This window comes from Ovis aries, chromosome 11 (genome assembly GCF_016772045.2).
Source record: "Ovis aries strain OAR_USU_Benz2616 breed Rambouillet chromosome 11, ARS-UI_Ramb_v3.0, whole genome shotgun sequence".
NCBI classification, from domain to species: Eukaryota; Metazoa; Chordata; class Mammalia; order Artiodactyla; family Bovidae; genus Ovis; species Ovis aries.
This window is the reverse complement of record NC_056064.1, coordinates 21,065,654-21,088,355: the sequence shown is the minus strand read 5'-3', so window position 1 is coordinate 21,088,355 and position 22,702 is coordinate 21,065,654. Positions and strand designations below refer to the sequence as shown.

At 40.4% G+C, this 22,702-nt stretch overlaps 1 protein-coding gene across 1 annotated transcript in view; it reads right to left on the bottom strand.

The window, feature by feature from the left end:
* The window catches only part of EFCAB5 (EF-hand calcium binding domain 5), a 105,377-nt gene that overhangs the window by 77,218 nt on the left and 5,457 nt on the right, over nt 1-22,702 (bottom strand). Inside the window, exons 2-3 of the mRNA XM_042255465.2 lie at nt 9,862-9,924; nt 6,883-6,964 (exon numbers count right to left, since the gene is read on the bottom strand). The gene's annotated coding sequence lies outside the window, so the exon portion shown is untranslated. The remainder of the gene's footprint in view (nt 1-6,882; nt 6,965-9,861; nt 9,925-22,702) is intronic.

Here is a 22,702-nt window from a genome sequence, read left to right as displayed (position 1 = left end):
AAAGAACACTAGGTAAGACTAAGGAAATCTGAATAACGTATGGATCTTAGTTAGTTATAATGTATCAATACTGGCTCCTTGATAGTGACAAATATGCCATGCTAACATAAGATATTAATAATAGGTAACACTGGATATGGAGTAGAGAGGAATTCTCTGTATTACCTTCACAATTTTTGTTTTGGTAAACTTAACAAGTAGTCTAAAAATAAAAGCTTATTTAAAAAAAATAAATTAAACAAACCAATAAAGCAAGAGAGATTACTTGAAAATGAAAAAGGATTGTTGTTGACAATAAATCTTCAATATATTGGCTTGAACATCAGAAAACAATCGATCAGCAAGCTGCAAGATAAAGTCAAGGTGGATAAAAAGAACAAAGTAAATAAAAGAATGGAGGATTGATGGTTATTTAAAAAACAGAAATTCATCCATAGAAAAATGAAATTTTGATATATGTAACTGAAACTCCAATACTTTGGCCACCTCATGTGAAGAGCTGACTCATTAGAAAAGACCCTGATGCTGGGAATGATTGAGGGCAGGAGAAGGGGACAACAGAGGATGAGATGGTTGGATGGCATCACCAACTCAATGGACATGGGTTTGGGTTGACTCTGGGAGTTGGTGATGGACAGGGAGGCCTGGTGTGCTGCAGTTCATGGGGTATCAAACAGTCGGACACAACTGAGGAACTGAACTGAACTGAACAACATGGATGGACTTTGAAAACATTATGTTTAGTGAAATATGCCAGACACAGAAGGACAAATATTATATGGTTCCACTTATATGAGGTAGCTAAATTCATAGACAGAAGGTAGAATAGAAATCACAATGGGGTGAGGGAATAGGGGAAGGGGGAAATACTGTTTAATGGGTACAGAGTTTTTGTTAGGGATGATGAAAGAGTCTTGAGTAGGGATGGTGATGATTCGTGAATCAACTTTGTGAACATAGGTATTGTAAGTATCTTTTCTCATATTTTGCTTGGCTTTTCACTCTCTTAATGGTGTTTTCTAATGAACAAAAATAAAATTCTTAATTTTAATGTGTCCATTCCTCATTTATTTATTTTATAGTCAGCATCTTTTGTGTTTTGTTTAAGGAATCTTTGTCTACCCCCAAACTGCGGTAATATTCTCCTGTGTTCTTCTAAAATTATTTACTATTTTATCATTCATATTTACATCTATAATACATGCAGAATTTGTCTTCATATGTGGTGTGAGGTAGGACTCAAAAATACATATTTTCCATTTTAGCATCATTCTTGTTTTCAATACAAGATTTTCAACTGGACTCTGTTCCATTGGCTTGTCTATTTTTATGCCAATGTCATACTGTCCTAATTTTTGTTACTTAACTATAAATCTTGATATTTAGAAATATAAATCCTCTAGCTGTGTTTTTCAAGATTTCCTTGGCTTTTCTGGGTCTTTTGTACCTCTACATAAATTTTAGAATCAAATTGTCATTTTATAAACACACAGACACACATATAGAACCCTGCATAAATTTTTATTAGAAATACAGTGAAGCTAGAGGTCAGTTGAGAAAGCACCACTATCTTAACAACATTAAGCCTTCTAATTCATGAATAAGGTATATATTTTCATTTATTTAGGTCATCTTTAATTTCTTTTAATTATGCTTTATAGTTTCAGTGTAGAGGTTTTGTTCATTTTTGGTTAGACTTACTTTGAGATATTTAGGGGGTTGTAAGACATTAAAATTGGATCTTAAAATTTTCATTGTCTGTTTGTTGCTAATATATAATAGAAATACAATTGTTTTTGTATATTGACTTTGTATCCAGAAACCTTGATAAACTTACACTGATTGTTTTGTTCATCTGTTAAAAAGAAAAGATATTTCTATTTTTTCCTTGATAACTTTTATAATTTTTATATTCCTTATTTGCCTTATGACACTGGCTAAACCCATAGATCTTTTAGGAAGAATAATCTTTTTTTAACCCATCTTTCGAAATTAAGACTCATTAATGAAGATATGTTGTCCGTGTTGGTTACTACTGAATTCTTAGTTAGCAGTGGCTAGAACAGTGTCAGAAACATAGTAAGCACTCAAGTATTTGATGAATGAATAAACACTGTGTTAAAAAAAATTATAGGCATTGGAATAAGAAGTATCAGGATTCAAATTTCAGCTCTAACATATAGTAGTTTCTTATAGAATAAGCTAATAAACTTAGACTCTATTTCTATCAGATGGGAATATAATTATACTTTGTAGGATAATCATGATGAGAAAATTATACATATACATATATGAAATTATATATATAACACATATATCCTGAAGCATTTATAGTCATTATTACTAGTATTATTATTGGATGAGCTCACTCAGAGTGTCTAGAGTGAGAAGAGGACCATAAAAGGAATTTTGTGCAACATCTTAGAATAGGCAGATAAAGTACATTTACATGGGAGTCTGAGAGTGACTAGGGAGGTGGGAGGAAAACAGGATACATTAGAATCACAGAAACTACAAGAAGAAAAGTTTAAAGAAGGATGTATTATTAAAATTTCAATTTGAACAGTAGAAATCTATCTCACATAACTTAAATTTTAAAAATGCAGTCTCTCTCTCTTTTTAACCTCTTCAGCATAACCCAAGACAGATATCCCTCCTCCAGACGTATAGCAACTTAATATCTAGGCATCTGCATGGCTCATTAGTAAACTTACAAATGAACTAGGGCATTCTCTTATCTTTGCTGCAGACTGCTAGTGCTCCTCTAGGGTGCTTGGTATTAGAGGTTGCTAAGCAATAATCCTAGTGCTTGCTCTCTCCCCACCAACATGCAGAATGGAAGTAGACGTATGTTTGGTTACAACTCTGGTCAAACACTACTCTCTTAGAGCCACAAAACCAACAAAATAAAAGGGTCACACAAAAGACCACATCAATAGCAGGGTCAGTAAATCAGGATTCTGAATAAGCCTATCAGTAGCAGTCCTTTGATTGGGTGATCTCTGAATTCATAAATTATAGCACTGCTCCAGTGGAAAATTAATTAAAGAGTTTAATTGAATACAGTTTCAAGCAAATACTGGGTTTTCTAGCCTATGCTTATATAGTCCTAAATCTTTTACAGATAGATTGATTCAGTTACATATTCACTCAATAAGTACTTATTGATGTCATAGTGCCAGGCACTATGCTAACCACTGAAATTCTTTTTTTAGGACTTTCTAAACTTCTATGGAATTAAGAGCTTTTCAAATACTTACCCAACATGCACATCTTCACTCTGTATTAACCCACCTTCTAACATACAAAGTCCTATTCAGGTACTATGGGCACAAATGCTTTCAATTAAAGAAGTAGAAACACAAAAAAATTCCTTATTCATATTCTGAAAGGTCCAATGACATTTATAAATGACTTTCATCATTTTATGCACTCAGTACCTGGCCCACTGCTGGGCATGGCCTCAGCACAACTCTATTTAAGGACACAAATAGGAATGAATTATAAGTCACATTATAATAAGCTCTAGCAGACTCTTTCTTCACAGAAGGCATACAGCATTAGAGGGACTGGCTGCTGATTGAACTGGTGAAAATTGACCCAGCAGGGCTACTCAACATATGTGCTATGTTCTCTTAAAACACAGGTCCTGTCTGAAGCTCAGCAGGCTTGATCTTGTCAGGATTTCTTAACATTTGTACATAATATAGAAAAACTACTGTGAGAGGAGGAAAAGAAGCACTATTAAAACTATTGGCATGAAAATTCAATAGCTATAGGAAAAGGTATTTTCCTGCAGAATTTTTTAAAACTTAGGGCTGTGTAATAAGAAAGCTGAGGAAATGAATAAAAAAAGAAACAAAATTTCTCAAAATACAAGTTGAGCTCATAGCCTGAAAAATGTAATAACCAGGGAAAGAAATGAGGAATTCACATGATACATTTAGACACAATATTTTCTATGCAAAGATAAGTATTTGAGTATATTCTAGGAGCTTCCTGGCAAAATAACATCATTTTAATTTTGACAAGTATATAACAAGGATGGGCTTCCCTGGTGGCTCAGTGGTAAAGAATATGCCTGCAATGCAGAGATGCAGGAAACACAGGTTTGATCCCTGGGTTGGGAAGATCCCCTGGAGGAGAGCATGGCAACCCACTCCAGTATTCTTGCCTGGAGAATCCCATGGACAGAGGAGCCTGGAGGGCTACAGTCCACAGGGTCACAAAGAGTCAGACACGACTGAAGCAACTAAGCACAACACAGCATATAACAAAGATAAAGACACTTCTTTTGATGTGTTGAAATTGGAATAACAGTTCCTCTTCCCACTTATTACACACACACACATACACAAACACATACATATTTACAAAGGGAGATTTAGAATATTAAAATTAATAGTGACTGATCACTGAATAAATAAATACATTGCATTGCATTTGATATTGCTACAAGCAACTGCAATATTTTCAATGTATATCATATACTGGGAATGAACAGACTTACTCAAACAATACATTTCCCTCTATCGTACATTATAAAGCAGCAACAAATTCAAAGTATGAGAACAGGAAAGACCATAAACTCTTGATATGTTTTCTAGAGAGGCAATAAATTAAAGCATGGAATACACACGTGATTTGCAGGTACAGATTTGGCCATAAACTAATTAAAGTGAACACCTAATTAAATTTATAGGAAATTACCTAGATCACAATTTTGTTTAGCAAGTTTAAAATGAAAGAGTTTATTTATAAACCTGGTCCATGTGAGTATGGTAAAGGCAAAGGGATTTATGGGGTAGTGGTGGTGGAGGGAGGGAGTGAGGAGGAAGCAAAATCAGGAAACTGGTGGTAGGGGGCAGGAAGGGAAGGACTTGCCAAGAAACTTTTTAAAAGTTAGTGAACTGTGAAAGTTTATAATAAAGGCAAAATAAATGCTGAATAGTTTGATTCTTCATATGTATGTACTATAATATGTACTAATAAGAAGAAATGTAAATAATTCTTTTAATTGGTTTAGAACATAGAAAAATACTTTGAGAAGAGTAAGCATCTATAAGTTATAGCCAGCATCTACATAGCAAATTATAGTTTAGAAAATGCTTTAATAGTTATTATTATAGTTCAGCCTGCTGCTGCTGCTAAGTCACTTCAGTCGTGTCCAACTCTGTGCTAGCACATATTAAACACTTGACAGCTGTAAACTAAATTCGAAAGAATTTCAAGTAACTAAAATATAAATTGTTAAATTTTAAATATTGTGAAAAATTTATGTAGTATAGGATTTCACTAAGTATCTAAAATTAGAAGAACAGTAGTAAAAGGGATGACTATCTTGCCTATTTAGTTGTTACCTTTTGATCATATAAATTTTCAACCTGCATAATCATGTAGAATTTGGATTAAGGATTGGGCTAAAAGTCAAGCAGAACAAATGTGTTGTCAAGTACAAAGGTAAAAAGAAGAAAGAAAAACAACAGGCAGGTTGAATCACTAGATTTTTGTATTTATGGGTTGTCTGCTATGTGTCAGTCCACTCTTAGGTAAATTTTCTCTTTAAGTACAAGATTAATAAAGTTGCTTCAAAAGTATCAATAGAAAGTAAAGGGAATATATTTTTTTCTTTAAACTTTTTATTTTGTATTGGGGTATAGCCAATTAACAACCTTGTGATAGTTTCAGGTGGGCAGTAGTGAGACTCAGCCAAATATATACATGTATCCATTCTCCCCCAAACTGCCTTCCCGTCCAGGCTGCCACATAACATTGAGTAGAGTTCCATGAGCTATAAGTTCCATGTGCTGTACAGTAGGTCTGAAGGGAATATATTTCAAAGCGAGAGTGAAAGTCACTCAGCTGGTCACTCTTTGCAACCGCATGGACATACAGTCTCCAGGCCAAAATACTGGAGTGGGTAGCTATTCCCTTTGCCCAGGTATCTTCCCAACCCAGGGATCGAACCCAGGTCTCCCGCATTGACTATTTCCCAACTTGCGTTTAAAATATCCCTGGGTGAACTTCCCTGGTGATCCAGTGGTTAAGACTCAGTGTTTCCACTGCAGGGGGCTTGGGTTTTATCCTTGGTCAGGGAACTAAGATTCCATACGTCGCATGCCATAGGAAAAAAATAAAATAAAATAAAATAAAATAATATATATACACATATATATGTATGTATGTAAAAGACACTTGCTCCTTGGAAGAAAAGCTATGACAAATCTAGACAGCATATTAAAATGCAGCTAGACAGCATATTAAAATGCAGAGACATTACTTTGCTGACAAAGGTCCATATAGTCAAAGCTATGATTTTTCCAGTAGTCATGTATGGATGTGAGAGTTGGACCATAAAGAAGGCAAAATGCTGAAGAATTGATGCTTTTGAACTGTAGTGTTGGAGAAGACTCTTGAGAGTCCCTTGGACTGCAAGGAGATCAAACCAGTCAATCCTAAAGGAAATCAACCCTGAATATTCATTAGAAGGACTGACCTGAAACTGAAGCTCCAGTACTTTTGGCCACCTGATGCGAAGAGCTGACTCATTAGAAAAGACCCTGATGCTGGGAAAGATTGAAGGCAAGAAGAAAAGGGGACAACAGAGGATGACATAGTTGGACAGCATCACTGACTCAATGGATATGAGTTTGAGCCAGCTCTGGTAGATGGTAAAGGACAGAGAACCCTGGCGTGCTGCAGTCTGTGGGGTTGCAAAGAGTCGGACACAACTGAGCAACTGAACAATAACAAAAGTATGTGTGAGTATATTCATTCCTGGTGTTATATTTTTGAAAGGCAAAATCTTGAAGAATCCATCCCCAATGAAAACTTCGTAATGGTTTTACATTCTGGTGTGTAGGAGAAAAGCTAGTTGTCTACCTTGGGATTTTTTGTTTGCTGCTGCTCCCGTCACATTGTTGCAGGTGCCTAACGCTGAACTGTCTGATATACTCTGTGAAGACTGAAAGGAGAAAAGAAACACCAGTTAAAAAATAAATTGCTTTTCATCAAAGTTGCATCAGATCTCCCAGTGAAAGAATGCAGATAAATTCCTTGTAAAAATTACCAAACATTCCTCCTTGATTTTCCTAGGATTTAATGTTGTATATTAGAAGCAAAACAGTAATCGCAGTCTATTTGCTTCATTCATTGGGTCACCACGCCATCATATCTTCCTACGGCTAACAAAGAAATAGGCTAAGAATATTATTCCAGATGTACATTAATCCTTGAATTATACAAGGGTTAATTAGAAATTATGTTTCTAAAAACATAATTTGAGACCACAACGGAGTGAAATCGAACCGCTGAAACTTTGAAAATGCTGCTGTTTTCTTTGACTATTAGAATCACTTTCCAAGTTTGTGGTGGAGAGAAAAACATTTTCATTTTCATTAAGGAAAGTAAACTTTAGCTTTATGAATAAATGGTGGTAAAATAGCTTTTTGTACTCATGCTGATCTACTTTTGTAAAAGTTAATTTAGAATATTTATTTATGCTGGTCTTGGTCAAAGCACGTGGAATCTTTATTGTGTCATATGCAATCTTTCTTTATGGGCACATGGACCCTGCAGTTGTGGCACATGGGCTCAGTAGTTGCAGCACGTGGGTGCTCTAGTTATGGTGCTTGGGCTTGGTTGCTCCGAGGCAACCAAGGATCTTAGATTTCCAAACAGGGATCAAACCTGAGTCCCCTGCATTGCAATGCAGATTCTCAACCACTGGACCACCAGGGAACTCCCTGATATACTTTTAAAAGGGTGGTAATAGAATATCTTAAGACTCAAATTAGTCAACTTCATGGTGAATCCATCTAACTATTTTCACTTGCCTCCCCTTTTCTCTAAAATATTTTTCCTCATAGAAGCCTTCTATTTATTTAAACACAAAGTTACTTAAATGATTAACTTGGAAATTACATTTTCAGAATGATAGTGAAGTTCCCCTATTAACTGGTGACTGTCATATGCAGGATAACAGTGCTGATTATAAAAAGCGAACTTGACTTACAAAGTCATAATCAGTTCAGTTCAGTCACTCAGTCATGTCCAACTCTTTGCAACCCCATGGACTGCAGCATGCCAGGCCTTCCTGTCCATCACCAACTCTCGGAGTTTACCCAAGTTCATCTCCATTGAGTCGGTGATGGCATCCAACCATCTCATCCTCTGCCATCCCCTTTTCCTTCCTCCTTCAATCTTTCCCAGCATCAGGGTCTTTTCAAATGAGTCAGCTCTTCACATCAGGTGGCCAAAGTATTGGAGTTTCAGCTTCAACATCAATCCTTCCAATGAACACTCACAATTGATCTCTTTTAGGATGGACTGGTTGGATCTCCTGGCAGTCCAAGGAACTCTCAAGAGTCTTCTCCAACACCACAGTCAAAAGCATCAATTCTTCGCTGCTCAGCTTTCTTTATAGTCCAACTCTCACATCCATACATGACTACTGGAAAAACCATAGCCTTGACTAGACGGACCTTTGTTGGCAAAGTAATGTCTCTGCTTTTTAGTATGCTGTCTAGGTTGGTCATAGCTTTTCTTCCAAGGAGCAAGCTTTTAATTTCATGGCTGCAGTCACCATCTGCAGTGATTTTGGAGTCCAAAAAGATAAAGTCTCTCTCGGTTTCCACTGTTTCCCCATCTATTTGCCATGAAGTCATGGGACCGGATGCCATGATCTTAGTGTTCTGAATGTTGAGCTTGAAGCCAACTTTTTCACTCTCCCCTTTCACTTTCATCAAGAGGCTCTTTAGTTCTTCACTTTTTGCAATAAGGGTGGTGTCATCTGCATATCTGAGGTTATTGATATTTCTCCCAGCAATCTTGATTCCAGCTTGTGCTTCTTCCAGCCCAGCGTTTCTCATGATGTATTCTGCATATAAGTTAAATAAGCAGGGTGACAATATACAGCCTTGACGTACTCCTTTTCTTATTTGGAACCAGTCTGTTGTTCCATGTCCAGTTCTAACTGTTGCTTCCTGACCGGCATACAGATTTCTCAAGAGGCAGGTCAGGTGGTCTGGTACTCCATCTCTTGAAGAATTTTCCACAGTTTGTTGTGATCCACACAGTCAAAGGCTTTGGCATAGTCAATAAAGCAGAAATAGATGTTTTTGGAACTCTCTTGCTTTTTCGATGATTCAGTGGATATTGGCAATTTGATCTCTGATTCCTCTGCCTTTTCTAAAACCAGTTTGAACATCAGGAAGTTCACAGTTCATGTACTGTTGAAGCTTGGCTTGGAGAATTTTGAGCATTACTTTATTAGTGTGTGAGATGAGTGCAATTGTGCAGTAGTTTGAGCATTCTTTGGCATTGCCTTTCTTTGGGATTGGAATGAAAATCGACATTTTCCAGCCCTGTGGCCACTGCTGAGTTTTCCATATTTGCTGGCATATTGAGTGCAGCACTTTCACAGCATCATCTTTCAGGATTTGAAATAGCTCAACTGGAATTCCATCACCTCCACTAGCTTTGTTCGTAGTGATGCTTTCTAAGGCCCACTTGACTTCACATTCCAGGATGTCTGGCTCTAGGTGAGTGAACGTGACTATCTGGGTTGTGAAGATCTTTTTGTACAGTTTTTCTGTGTATTCTTGCCACCTCTTCTTAATATCTTCGGCTTCTGTTAGGTCCATACCATTTCTATAAAGTCATAATAGCTCTTCACAAATAATTTACCTCTCTGTGGAAGTTTCCTGAAACTGACTCAGAGTCAGCTTAATGATCAACGTGGGTTTGGTTTTTCCCATTTGCCATTTTATCTTTTTGAATACCCACACCTTTTTTTTTTTTTCACCTAGGAAAATTAAATTCTCCAGTTACTCTCCAGCATTAACATCATGAAAACTCTACCTGAATGAGCTCTTCTGCTTCACTTCCTCCCTGGTTCCTTTCTTTGTCTTCTTTTCCATTTTCCTGAAATGGACACAGTTTTAGTAAATGGTATCCAGTTGGGGCTGGAAATAAAACTAATGTTTTATACTCTAGCATAGCAAGCTTTTGGAGACAGTAATGGCAACCCACTCCAGTACTCTTGATGGAAAATCCCATGGACGGATGAGCCTGGTAGGCTGCAGTCCATGGGGTCACGAAGAGTCAGACACTACTGAACATCTTCACTTTCACTTTCCTGCATTGGAGAAGGAAATGGCAACCCACTCCAGTCTTCTTGCCTGGAGAATCCCAGGGACAGGGAAGTCTCATGGGCTGCTGTCTATGGGGTCACACAGAGTCAGACACGACTGAAGTGACCTAGCTTAGCATAGCAAGATTTTTATGTAAAAAATTCACATGAGTAAACATCATATCAAATAAAATCACATAGAGTAGCTGTATTAAAAAATTCAAACAGTAACAGACCTGTTATGTATCAAGAATACCAAGCAACTGGAAGCAGGCCACTATGACTCAACTATTAGTTGACCTCATTTTTGTCAAAACTTAACAGAGAACACTTCAATTAAAAAGAGAAATAATTCAATGACAGTATACGACACTGCATCTCAACTTCCCAAATTGAATCTCAAATCCTCTCATGGTTAAATGGTTAGAAACTATGCAGACCAGGTACCTGAGCAGGTTCCTCTTGAGGTGCTGACTCACTCATCTGGACTACAAAAAGGTATCATGAAATGGTAAGAAAAAGTATTACCAGACTAGTATTAATTTCAAAAAGAGGGAAAGAAAACATTAACAAACAACCAAAAATGCTCTGAAAGATCAAAATCTGCCCCCACCCCCACCTCATCCCACCATTCTATTGAATGGTTATAAGTTCTCAACCAGTAAACTTCTCAAACTGTGTTACCGTTATTACTGTTGTTACTGACCAAAGCTAGATTAGTACTAGGCTAGTGTTAAGGGAGAATCCCAGGGACAGGGGAGCCTGGTGGGCTGCCGTCTATGGGGTTGCACAGAGTCGGACACGACTGAAGTGACTTAGCAGTAGCAGCAGCAGTGTTAAGGGAAACAGGAGAATACCACAGTAGTCATCATCACTAGCGTTAGAAACAAACAAACAAAACAGCAGTAATAATGCAATTGAATTTTTAAAACATTATCATCATCCTCATTAACTTTTGAAATTACAAAGTGAAATGAAGTGAAACTCTTTTGGCTACCTAATTTGTGTGAAAAAGACAGACATTAGAATAATAACCTTGCTAAAATGTATTTTTGGAGGGGGGAGTTCTGAGAGGAATATGATTTATCTGGTTTATTTATTCATACTAAGCAATACAAATGGATAATTGCCACCTCCCTTTCTTCATTGCAAATGACTACAGATTCAGTCACAGATGATCAAAATCACTGTTGTGCCAAAAATCATTTAAGAGTTTGTGTAGCTAGGTGCTACATAAAAAGTAAATTTTATACACATGGCTTCTGCCTCTAGGAAAGTTACAATCCACGGACCTTTTTTATGTGAAATGGTTTATTTATAATGTGCTAGAGGCTACTCAGACAGTAAAGCGTCTGTCTACAATGAGGGAGACCTGGGTTCGATCCCTGGGTCAGGAAGATCCCCTGGAGAAGGAAATGGCAACCCACTCCAGTACTATTGCCTAGAAAATCCCATGGACAGAGGAGCCTGATAGAGTATAGTCCCTGGGGTCGAAAAGAGTCGGACACAACTGAGCGACTTCACTTTCATTTTCAGGGGCTACTCAGGTGGTGGTGGTGCTGCTGCTAAGTCGCTTCAGTCGTGTTCGACTCTGTGCGACCCCATAGACGGAAGCCCACCAGGATCCCCAGTCCCTGGGATTCTCCAGGCAAGAACACTGGAGTGGGTTGCTAGTGGTAAAGAACTCATCTGCCAATGCAGGAGATATAAGAGATGCACCTTCCCCTGGGTTGGGAACATCCTCTGGAGGAGAGCATGGCAACCCACTCCCATATTCTTGCCTGGAGAATCCCATGGAAAGAGGAGCCGGAGGGCTATAGTCCACAGGGTCGCAGAGTCAGACACGACTGAAGTGACTTAGCACACGTGTATAATGTGCTAGCAAAATATGTTCTGCTCAAATAAATCCATTGTACTGCCTTTGGAGACAACAGTGTTGAACACTTAAAAATAGCTGCCTCAAAGTTTTTTGAAGCAATTCATAAATAATAAACAAGATAAAATCCATTTCTTTGCTAGGTCCCAATAGTGCATTCTCACAGGCTGCTTTGTTTACAGTGTCCATCTCCTGCTAGAAAACTTCTTCCCATTTCTTTTCAAATTGGTTTTGTTTAGATGCACCCAGATAAATTCAACTCAATAAACTTACTGGGGACTTTCTATATGCAGGCAGACATTGGGCTTAAAAAGATGGATAAAGGACTTCCCTGGTGGTCCAGTGGCTAAGACTCTGGTGCTCCCAATGCAGGGGACCTGGATTGACCCCTGATCAGGGAACTAGATTCCAGACGCCACACCTAAAGATTTCACATGTCACAACTAAGACCAGGCCTAGCCAAATAAATACATAAACATTTTTTTAAAAAGATGGGTAAGACCTGCTTTTGAAGGATTCCTAGTTTAGTGAGAGAAAATGGGATAAACTGATGCAATACCATCTGTAAGGACAAAAGTAGAGGCATATACACAGTGTTAAGGAACACAGAGGCAATTAATTTATCCAGGGAGGTCAGAGACGCTTTCACAGAAAACCAGATTTCCAAGCTGGATTTTAAGTGACTAATAAGACTTTTTGTCTGTGTAAAAGAGTGGGGAAAGAGTATCTGAGGCAGAAGGAACATTACATGCTAGGCAATGAAAGTTCGAAAAGCATTTGAAGCTTTCATATCAGAGCATACTTATATTCTAGAAAGTGGCAGAAGGTGAGGCCAAAAACGTAATTTTTCAACTGTAAAGAGTTATTCACAATAAATCAAGGAATTTGGATTTTATTTTGTGCTTTTTAAGCATAGGACAAAATGTGATGAAACTGATGTTTTAAAAAAGTTGACCCTGCCAGCAAAGACTGCCAGTGTGAAACACTGGGGGAAGAGAGAATATATATATATATAGTGGCACCTGGGACCTTCCATCTTTGCTGCTACATGCGAACTCTTAGTTTCAGCATGTGGGATCTAGTCCCCTGACTAGGGATCAAACTGGGGCCGCTTGCTTTAGGAGTGCAGAATCTCAGCCACTCACCAGGGAGTCCCAAGATGACATTTACTTAGATGTAAATTAATAAGATGAGTAAGTCCTCATCTATCAATAAAATGGATTAAATTCTCCATCAAAATGCATAGAGTGGCTGGATAGATGAAAACAATCCAAGACCCACACATATGCTGCCTACAAGAGACTCATACCACCTAAAGGATGTGTGTGCATGCTCAGTCATGTCTGACTCTTTGCAACCCCATGGACTGCAGCCCACCAGTCTCCTCTGTTCATGGGATTTTCCTAGGCAAGAATACTTCAGGGGGTGGCCATTTCCTACTCCAGGGGATATTCCCAACCCAGGGATCAAACTCACCTCTCCTGCATCTCCTGCATCTCCTGCATCACCAGGCAGATTCCTTACCACTGAAGAACCTGGGAAACCCAGCTTTAAGGAGAGACATGGGCTCAAAGTGAAGGGATGGGAAAAGATATTCCACCCAACTGAAAACCAAAAGAGAGCAGAGATGGCTATACTTTATATTGTTATCATTAACCAGTCTTTTACTATTAAATGGCCAATTGAGACAAAGAGTTATTAGACTTTTCTTCCACCATTGATTAAGATGAGGGTGGCAGGTATTGGGGGTAATATTCTGAACTTTCTGGGCAGACTTGGTAACCTTGCCAGCTCCAGCTACCTTCTTGTCTGCTACTCTGGTGACAGCCACAGGAACTGTCTGCCTCATGTCACAAACAGCAACATGACCCAGAAGAGGATAGTCAGAGAAGCTCTCAATACACATGGGTTTTGCAAGGAACTATATCAGTGACAGCAGTATCACCAGATTTCCAGAATTTGGGGCCACTTGCCAGATTTTTCTCAGAATGATGATCAATTACCTCTTTCAGCTTAGCAAATCTGCAAGAATGTGAGCTGACAGTCCAGCACAGGGGCATATCCAGCATTGATTTGGCCTGGCTGGTCTGAGATAATCACCTGAGCTGTGAAGCCAGCTGCTTTCATCCATGGGTCTTTTTGCTGTCACCAGTCACATGACCACAGCAACCATCTTTGACAAGCAAGTTTTTTGTTTGTTTTTTTTTTTTTGAGGAGGAAGACATATTTATTCATCAATCCCTTACTGACCAGGGCCCACACTGATGGCAACAGAAACACTGTGGGGCTCGAGAGCACAGTGTTGAGGACATGCCCTGCTCTCACACAGAGCCACGGAGGCCCCAGGCCACTCTGTGAACAGAGCCCACAGTGTGCTTCTGCTCAAATGCTTGTCATGTGACCTTTAGCCTAGTCTCTTGACCCTTCTCACCTCATTTGATAATTCCCACCTTGGAGACTTGGTATACAGAATCAAGGCAGTGATAAAGTGCCTAGCGCTGTGCATAGTAAATATTCCGTAAATGTTAGTTGCTACATAATTGTGATCATTCCTTAGCGTGTCTAGAATCTAACAGAGACAGCCATGGCCTTGGATGGAAAAGACAGCACAATTGCTCTCAGGGCTGAAAGGATCTTCCTTGCTCCAGGCGGACCATAGGCTGATTCCAGGCTTCCAGGTTCCTGGCTGTGTGCCCCAGGCAGGCAGCTCTGGGGCCCCCACTGTAAACCACTCTGAGAGCCTTCTGTGATAATGGACTGCCTCCTCTGGAGCTGATGGGAGATTCTGCAAAATGCCCCTGACAGCACACTCCTCTGCTGAGCTCACTTTGTAAAGGACTGCAGAAGTCATTTAACTCAAGCGCCTAGAAAATGTTAAGCCTTCCCTTTGCACACATATGTAAGTGTGCACATGCACACATGTGCACACACAAGTACTTCCTGCTGTTAACAGAGCCTTGTGGTACAAGGACTAGAGACGCCTTTCACGTTCGCCAAGCAGAGGAGGAGACTGGGATCTCAGGGGGACCCAGCAAAGCAGGGAGGCGAGGATTCAAGGTGCCTCCAGGGACCAGGCTCTCTGGACAGCTTCTCTGTGTGCCACCATGAACACGCCTTCACTCCCCTCTGGCCCCTGGACCTGGTGTTGTCTTCATACTCCTCTCTTCCAGTTATTTCTTCTCCCGGCTCAGAGGCCAGAGAGAGTCTGATCAACCTGCCTAATCACTAGTAAGCAGCAGGGACTCCCCTGGTGGTCCGGTGGTTAAGAATCTGCCCATCAATGCAGTGGACCAGGGTTCGATCCCTGGTTGGGAAGATCTCACATGCCACAGGGCAGCTGAGCCCCCACGTGCCCCAGCTACTGACACCTGTGTGCCCTAGAGCCCCAGCTTCACAGCAGGAATAGCCACAGCAATCAGAAGCCCATGCACCTCAATTAGGGTCTAGCACCCGATCTCCACAATTAGAGAAAACCATAGCAGAGCAATGAAGACCCAGAAAGGTCAAAAATAAAATAAATAAGTGAAATTAAAAAAATAACCACTCAATACATTGAGGGGTACAATGCTCTTGACATTAGCCCCCCAGTTGCCCTCCCAAGAGACAACCATTGTAATCAATTTCTGTCCTTCCAGAAATATTCTATCTATCCTCTCTGCCCTTACCTCCACCCCCTGCCTTTTAACACGATGATAGCATGTAATACATTGCTCTGGATTTTTCTTTTTACTTAACAATGTGTCTTAGAGAATGTCCTGTAGCAGCACATGTATATTCATTCTTTTTTATGGCTGCCTAGTACTTCACTGTGAATGAACAAAAACCCAATCCTTTATCTGACATCTTTGGAGCCAAACGTGTTTCTAGTTTTTTAGAATTTAGAAAGCAATATTATCTAAGTATAGCCCTGGGTCAGCATTCTGTAGTCAAATATATTAATATATCTGCAGGAGAATATGAATATTCATACTACTACTAAGTGGGATAAAGACTTTAATTTCATGTCAGTTCAGATCTGGTTTTGCTACTAAAAAATGACATATAGAGAATTGTAAAAGTGAGAAAGTGAAGTCTCTCAGTCATGCCCGACTCTTTGCGACCCCATGGATAGTAGCCTGCACCAAGCTCCTCTGTCCATGGGATTTTCAAGGCAAGAGTACTGGAGTGAGTTGCCATTTCCTTCACCAGGGAGGCAAGTTCTTGATAAGGAAACTCATATTGATCCCAAGGAGGGCTTTACTCAAAACCTCATGGTGCATTTCAACAGATTTCACTTCAGTTGTAACTCTGGAGCAAAGGTGACCACCATACCAGGCTTGACACCAGTCTCCACTCGACCCACAGAGGTGGTACCAACATCACCGATTTTGTAGACATCCTTTCTGGAGGCTCAAATTTCTCCAAGCCAGGCTTCAACAGTACATGAACTGTGAACTTCCAGATGTTCAAGCTGGTTTTAGAAAAGGCAGAGGAACAAGAGAGCAAATTGCCAACATCCGCTGAATCATCGGAAAAGCAAGAGAGTTCCAGAAAAACATCTATTTCTGCTTTATTGACTATGCCAAAGCCTTTGACTCTGTGGATCATAATAAACTGTGGGAAATTCTGAAAGAGATGGGAATACTAGACCACCTGACCTGCCTCTTGAGAAATCTGTATGCCGGTCAGGAAGCAACAGTTAGAACTGGGCATGGAACAATAGACTGGTTCCAAATAAGAAAAGGAGTACGTCAAGGTTGTATATTGTCACCCTGCTTATCTAACATATATACCGAGTACATCATGAGAAACCCAGGGCTGGATGAAGCACAAGCTGGAATCAAGATTGCTGGGAGAAATATCAATAACCTCAGATATGCAGATGACACCACCCTTATGCCAGAAAGTGAAGAGGAACTAAAGAGCCTCTTGATGAAAGTGAAAGAGGAGAGTGAAAAAGTTGGCTTAAAACTCAACATTCAGAACACTAAGATCATGGCATCTGGTCCCACCACTTCATGGCAAATAGATGGGGAAACAGTGGAAACCGAGAGAGACTTTATCTTTTTGGACTCCAAAATCACTGCAGAAGGTGACTGCAGTCATGAAATTAAAAGATGCTTGCTCCTTGGAAGAAAAGCTATGACCAACCTAGATAGCATACTAAAAAGCAGAGACACTACTTTGCCAACAAAGATCCATCTAGTCAAAGCTGTAGTTTTTCCAGTAGTCATGTATGGATGTGAGAGTTGGACCATAAAGAAAGCTGAACGCTGAAGAATTGATGCTTTTGAACCGTGGTGTTGGAGAAGACTCTTGAGAGTCCCTTGGACTGTAAGGAGATCCAACCAGTCCATCATAAAGGAGATCAGTTCTGGATGTTCATTGGAAGGAATGATGCTGAAGCTGAAACTTCAATACTTTGGCCACCTGATGTGAAGAGCTGACTCATTTGAAAAGACCCTGATTCTGGGAAAGATTGAAGGCAGGAGGAGAAGGGGACAATAGAGAATGAGATGGTTGGATAACATTACTGACTCAATGGACATGAATTTGAGTAAACTCTGGGAGTTGGTGATGGACAGGGAGGCTTGGCATGCTGCAGTCCATGGGGTTGCAAAGAATCGGACACAACTGAGCAACTGAACTGAAATGAACTTCCTGGAGGGATGGATGCAAGGGCTTGTCAGTTGGATAACTGGTGGCCAGGATATAATTCAGAGCTTCAAGCAGCATGGTTCCACTGGCATTGCCATCTTTATGGGTGACTTTCCATCCCTTGAACCAAGGCAGGTTAGAGCTTGGCTGCAGCATGTTGCCACCATTCCATCCAGAAATTGGCACCAATGCTACTATGTCAGGGTTGGATTCAACTTTCTTAACATAAGTGTTGACTTCCTTAATCCCTTCATAGATTTTCTGGCTGTAGAGTGGCTCAGTGGAATCCATTCTGTTAATGCTAACCGTTAGTCACTAGTTAGCTTACTCTTTGATCACCCTTTCTTGGAGATACCTGTTTCAAATTTACCAACACCAGTGGCAACAATCAGAACAGCATAACCAGCCTGATATATGCCTATAATTGTGTTTTTGGTAAAGTCTGTATGTCCTGGGGCATCAATTATGGTCATATAGTACTTGCTGGTCCCTTTCTTTACAGGGAGATATCAATGGTGACACCACACTCATGCTCAGCTTTCAGTGTGTCCAAGAGCCAGGCATACTTGAAGGAACCTTTTCCCATTTTAGCTGCCTCCTTCTCAAAGGAGGTTCTTTGTGGTTTTCAGTGGTTCTTTGTTCAATCCCCCTACATTTGAAGATCAGATGGCCAGTAGTGGTAGACTTGCCACATCCACAGGTCCAAACAACAGAATGATATTGATATGAGTCTTCTTTGCAATTGTGGCTTAGATTTAGCAGTGGTTTTCATGACACCTGTGTTCTGGTAGCAACCCTGTTGAGAAAAAAGCTAAAATATGATTTTAAACTTGCTCCAGCAGGGCAAATACAAAGTCTGACCAGGTGGAAACAGCTTTTTTTAACCTCCCTAGCAGAAAATAACTTTTTTTGCTTTTGAGAAGACACTAAACATGATTTAATTTTATACCATATTTTTTCATGTTTTATCTCATTTAATTCTTACACAACCCTATGGAGTTTATTTTTTAATCTTTTTTTTTTCAAACTTTAAACTTTTAATTTTGTATTTGGTATAGCCAATTAACAATGTTGTGATAGTTTCAGGTGAACAGGGAAGTTCAGTTTAGTTCAGTTCAGTCACTCAGTTGTGTCCGACTCTTTGTGACCCCATGAACCGCAGCACGCCAGGCCTCCCTGTTCATCACCAGCTCCCGGAATCTACCCAAACCCATGTCCATTGTGTCAGTGATGCCATCCAACCATCTCACCCTCTGTCATCCCCTTCTCCTGCCCTCAATCTTTCCCAGCATCATGGTCTTTTCAAATGAGTCAGTTCTCCGCATCAAGTGGCCAAAGTATTGGAGTTTCAGCTTCAAAATCAGTCCCTCCAATGAACACCCAGGACTGATCTCCTTTAGGGGATCAGGGAAGAGACTCAGCCATAGATATACATGTATCCATCTTCCCCCAAATTCCCCTCCCATCCTGGCTGGCACTTAACATTGAGTAGAATTCCATGTACTATTCAACTGGTTATCTGTTTTAAAGATAGTAGTGTGTACACGACCATCCCAAACTCCCTAACTATCCCTTCCCCCTGGCAACCATAAGTTCGAGAAACAGCTTTAATGGTAAAACAGCTTCATTATTATTTATTGTAGAAGCCCAGGGAGTTTATGTGAGTATATTATAAGGGAGTTAAAGGAAGGAGCATGAAATATAATACGGGTTGACTGGAATTTATTGATATGGGTACCTGTATCAGAAATTAAGAATTTAATGCATTAGCACCTACAGCTGGAAGTGACATTCAGGATTTATTTGTTAAGTTCATTGAAACTTGGACTCCATAGTGGCCTATGTTTAATTAAGCTAAGGTACAGGAACTTCCCTGGATAAGGAATCCACAGTAAGAGGAATGAAAAGGCTTAGAGATACGGGGTAGATATGTTACATGCTGCTGCTTCTAAGTCGTTTCAGTCGTGCTCAACTCTGCGACCCCATAGACGGCAGCCCACCAGGCTCCCCCGTCCCTGAGATTCTCCAGGCAAGAACACTGGAGTGGGTTGCCACTGCCTTCTCCAGATACGTCACATATTAACTTGCATATCTACTCCCCACAAGTATATCCTCTGAGAGGACTTGGGGAGGGTTCCTTTACTAAAGCATTGCAAAATACATTAGTGCTTAGGAATATTTGTATCCTTGAAAAGTTCTATGTTGGCTTTCTTCTGTAGGCAAAGCATGATGGGATGACCCATTTGAGTAGTGGAGGCCAAATGTCAGTATTTATCCACCAAAGACAAAGTGGGCACATAAAGAGAAGTAGAGATATGGTGGTAATCAGATTTCTTTTGGCATTCAGCTAAATGATTATGGGTGGTCCTAGGATTAGAATAGATAGCCAGTCCGCTCAGATGGTAAAGAATCTGGCTGCAACACAGGAGACCCGGGTTTGATCCCTGGGTCAGAAAGATCCCCTGGAGAAGGGAATGGCTGCCCACTCCAGTATGCTGGCCTGGGAAATTCCATGGACAGAAGAGCGTGATGGGGTGCAGTTCCATGGGGTCACAGAGTCAGACACAACTGAGCGACTAACAGTTTCTTTCACTTTCTAACAAAGTACTGATCATTCACACATAATATTTATTTAATATTTAGGTATTTTATTTGTCTATGCCGGGTCTTAGGTGCTGGGTCTTAGTTGCTGCACATAGGATCATCAATCTTCACTGAAGCACGTGGGATTCTTTATTATTTTTAAGTTGCAGCATGTGAGATATTTTGATAAAGAATCTGCCTGCAATACAGGAGACCCAGAGATGGACAGTAGGTCGGGATGATCCTGGGTCAGGATGATCCCCTGGAGAAGGGAATGGCAATCCACTTCAGTTTTCTTGCCTGGAAAATCCCAGGGACAGAGGAGCCTGGCAGGCTACGGTCCATGGGATCGCAGTCAGACACGACTCAGTGACTAACACTACTACTATTATGTGGGATCTTTATTTGCATTATGCGAACTCTTTGATGCAGCATGTGGGGTTCTTTCTAGTTTCCTGTCCAGGGATTGAACTCTGGTCCCTGCACTGGGAGAGAGGAGTCTAACCACTGGACCACAAGGTAAGTCTCTACATGTAATATCTTAAAATCTCTATATATTGTGGCCCAAAATACAACGTTAGTCACCACAGTAGAGAGTTCTGACCTCTCTCTCCCAGTTTCCAGACCTGAGCCCCTTAATCGAAAGGGAAGGCTGGATTCCCTTAAGGAAGGATTCTGCAGCACTGCCATAGTATATACTGAAAATCTTCCCCCACGTCTTTTCCACAGACAACTGTGGCCACTTCCTAAAATGACTGTGTGATGGGGGAAAAAAACAATATTCAGGTTTTGCAAGGATTTCTAAACATTGGCATTACTTGGTGCTAATTTCTGGAGACCCAAATGCATTCCACTAGTTTAAGGGGCTTATATAAGGCATGGAGTCTTAACTCAAGTTTGAATTGCAGTGGGCACAGTGGGTCTATAGAACCATTCTGTGATATTTCATTAGCTCTTGAATATACAACTAGGATGCCTGGCAACTAGCAGAATTTCCGTTTTGGCCCTTTGATCCTGGAATAAGGACCATTACAGTATGAAGAGCCAAGCTGAAGCCCTTGGGAACCCCCTTCCCCCTCATACACACATACCAGAAAATAAACAAAAATCATTGCTTTTTTGGGATGGCAGAAGGGGAACTACAGAGATTAATGACACCAATAAAGACTTAAAGAAGCAGGAGTGATGAAATCTACCTCATGCCAATTAAAAAGAAAGTTATTTATGTACTTGGCTGTACTGGGTCTTAGCTGTGCTATCTTCCCTACAGGTTCTTCAGCTGCTGGACGCGAATTCTTGTTGCAGCACGTGGGCTCTAGTTCCCTGACCAGGGATCAGAACCCAGACCCCATGCAATGGGAGTGTGGAGTCTTAGCCACTGAACCACCAGGGAAGTCCTTATCTTACATCAATTTAACTTACCTGTTTGGCCTGTGACGAAGGCAGCTGGATCTTGGAGGATGACTATGGGTGATTATAAATTTAGTCTGGTGATGCCTCCAATTGCAGCTGCTCTTCCGCATATAGTAACTTTACTGGAGCAAATCAACACACAACTCCTGTCACTTGGTATGCTGCTAGTGATCCAGCAAATACTTTTTTCTCTATACAAATTGGCAAGAAACACTAGAAGCAATTTGCTTTTACTTGGCAAGGCCAACAATATAACTTCACAGTCTTGCCCCAGGGCTACGTCAATTTTCCTGCTCTCTGCCATAATACAGTCCACAGAGATGTTGAGCATCTTGACCTTCCAATCAGCATTAAGTTGATCCAGTGCATTGATAACATTATGCTGACTGGATCTGGGGAGCAAAAGGATCAAGGTCTTTAACTGTCTTCATGAGATATATGCAAAACCAGAAGATGGAAGATAGATTCCACTTCTGGTATCAATTTCCACATCAGCCAATTGCCTATTGTTGTTTCCTCAGCTCCTTTTGTAATTTTCTTTCATGCTGGAGCTGGAGTGTGAAAACCACATTTCTTTGCCTTGCCAGCTGGCTCTGTTAAGCTCTGCTAATTGGGGGCATTGGAGGGAGACCCCAAGGCTGAGGAAGGACAAGAGGCTTGTTCCTTCTTGTCTATCTCATGACTGCTTCCTGTAGTGTGTTGGTTCCAGTATGCTTCACTCCAGCAATGCTTCTTTATTCTGGTAGTAGGAGATTCTTTCTGTAGCAACAGTTGAAACCAGTTTGCCGTTTTTCTACAGTTTTGTAATTTTCATTGACACCAGCCAGGGTTCTGTTGTAGAGGTCTGGGGCCCAGACTTCTGGGTCCCCTCAAGCACCCCCATCTAAGCTCAGAGATACCAACACCAGTCAGGCAGTGCCTCGTCAGAGATCTGAGGGGTCACTCCTCCAACTTTGTGATTTTTTTTTTTCTGTTTAATGCCTTTGTTTAGGTTGTTTTTCAGCCCTAAAGGTAGTAACAGTCACTACCTCTGTCATACATTACATTTCTCTTTTTAGTTT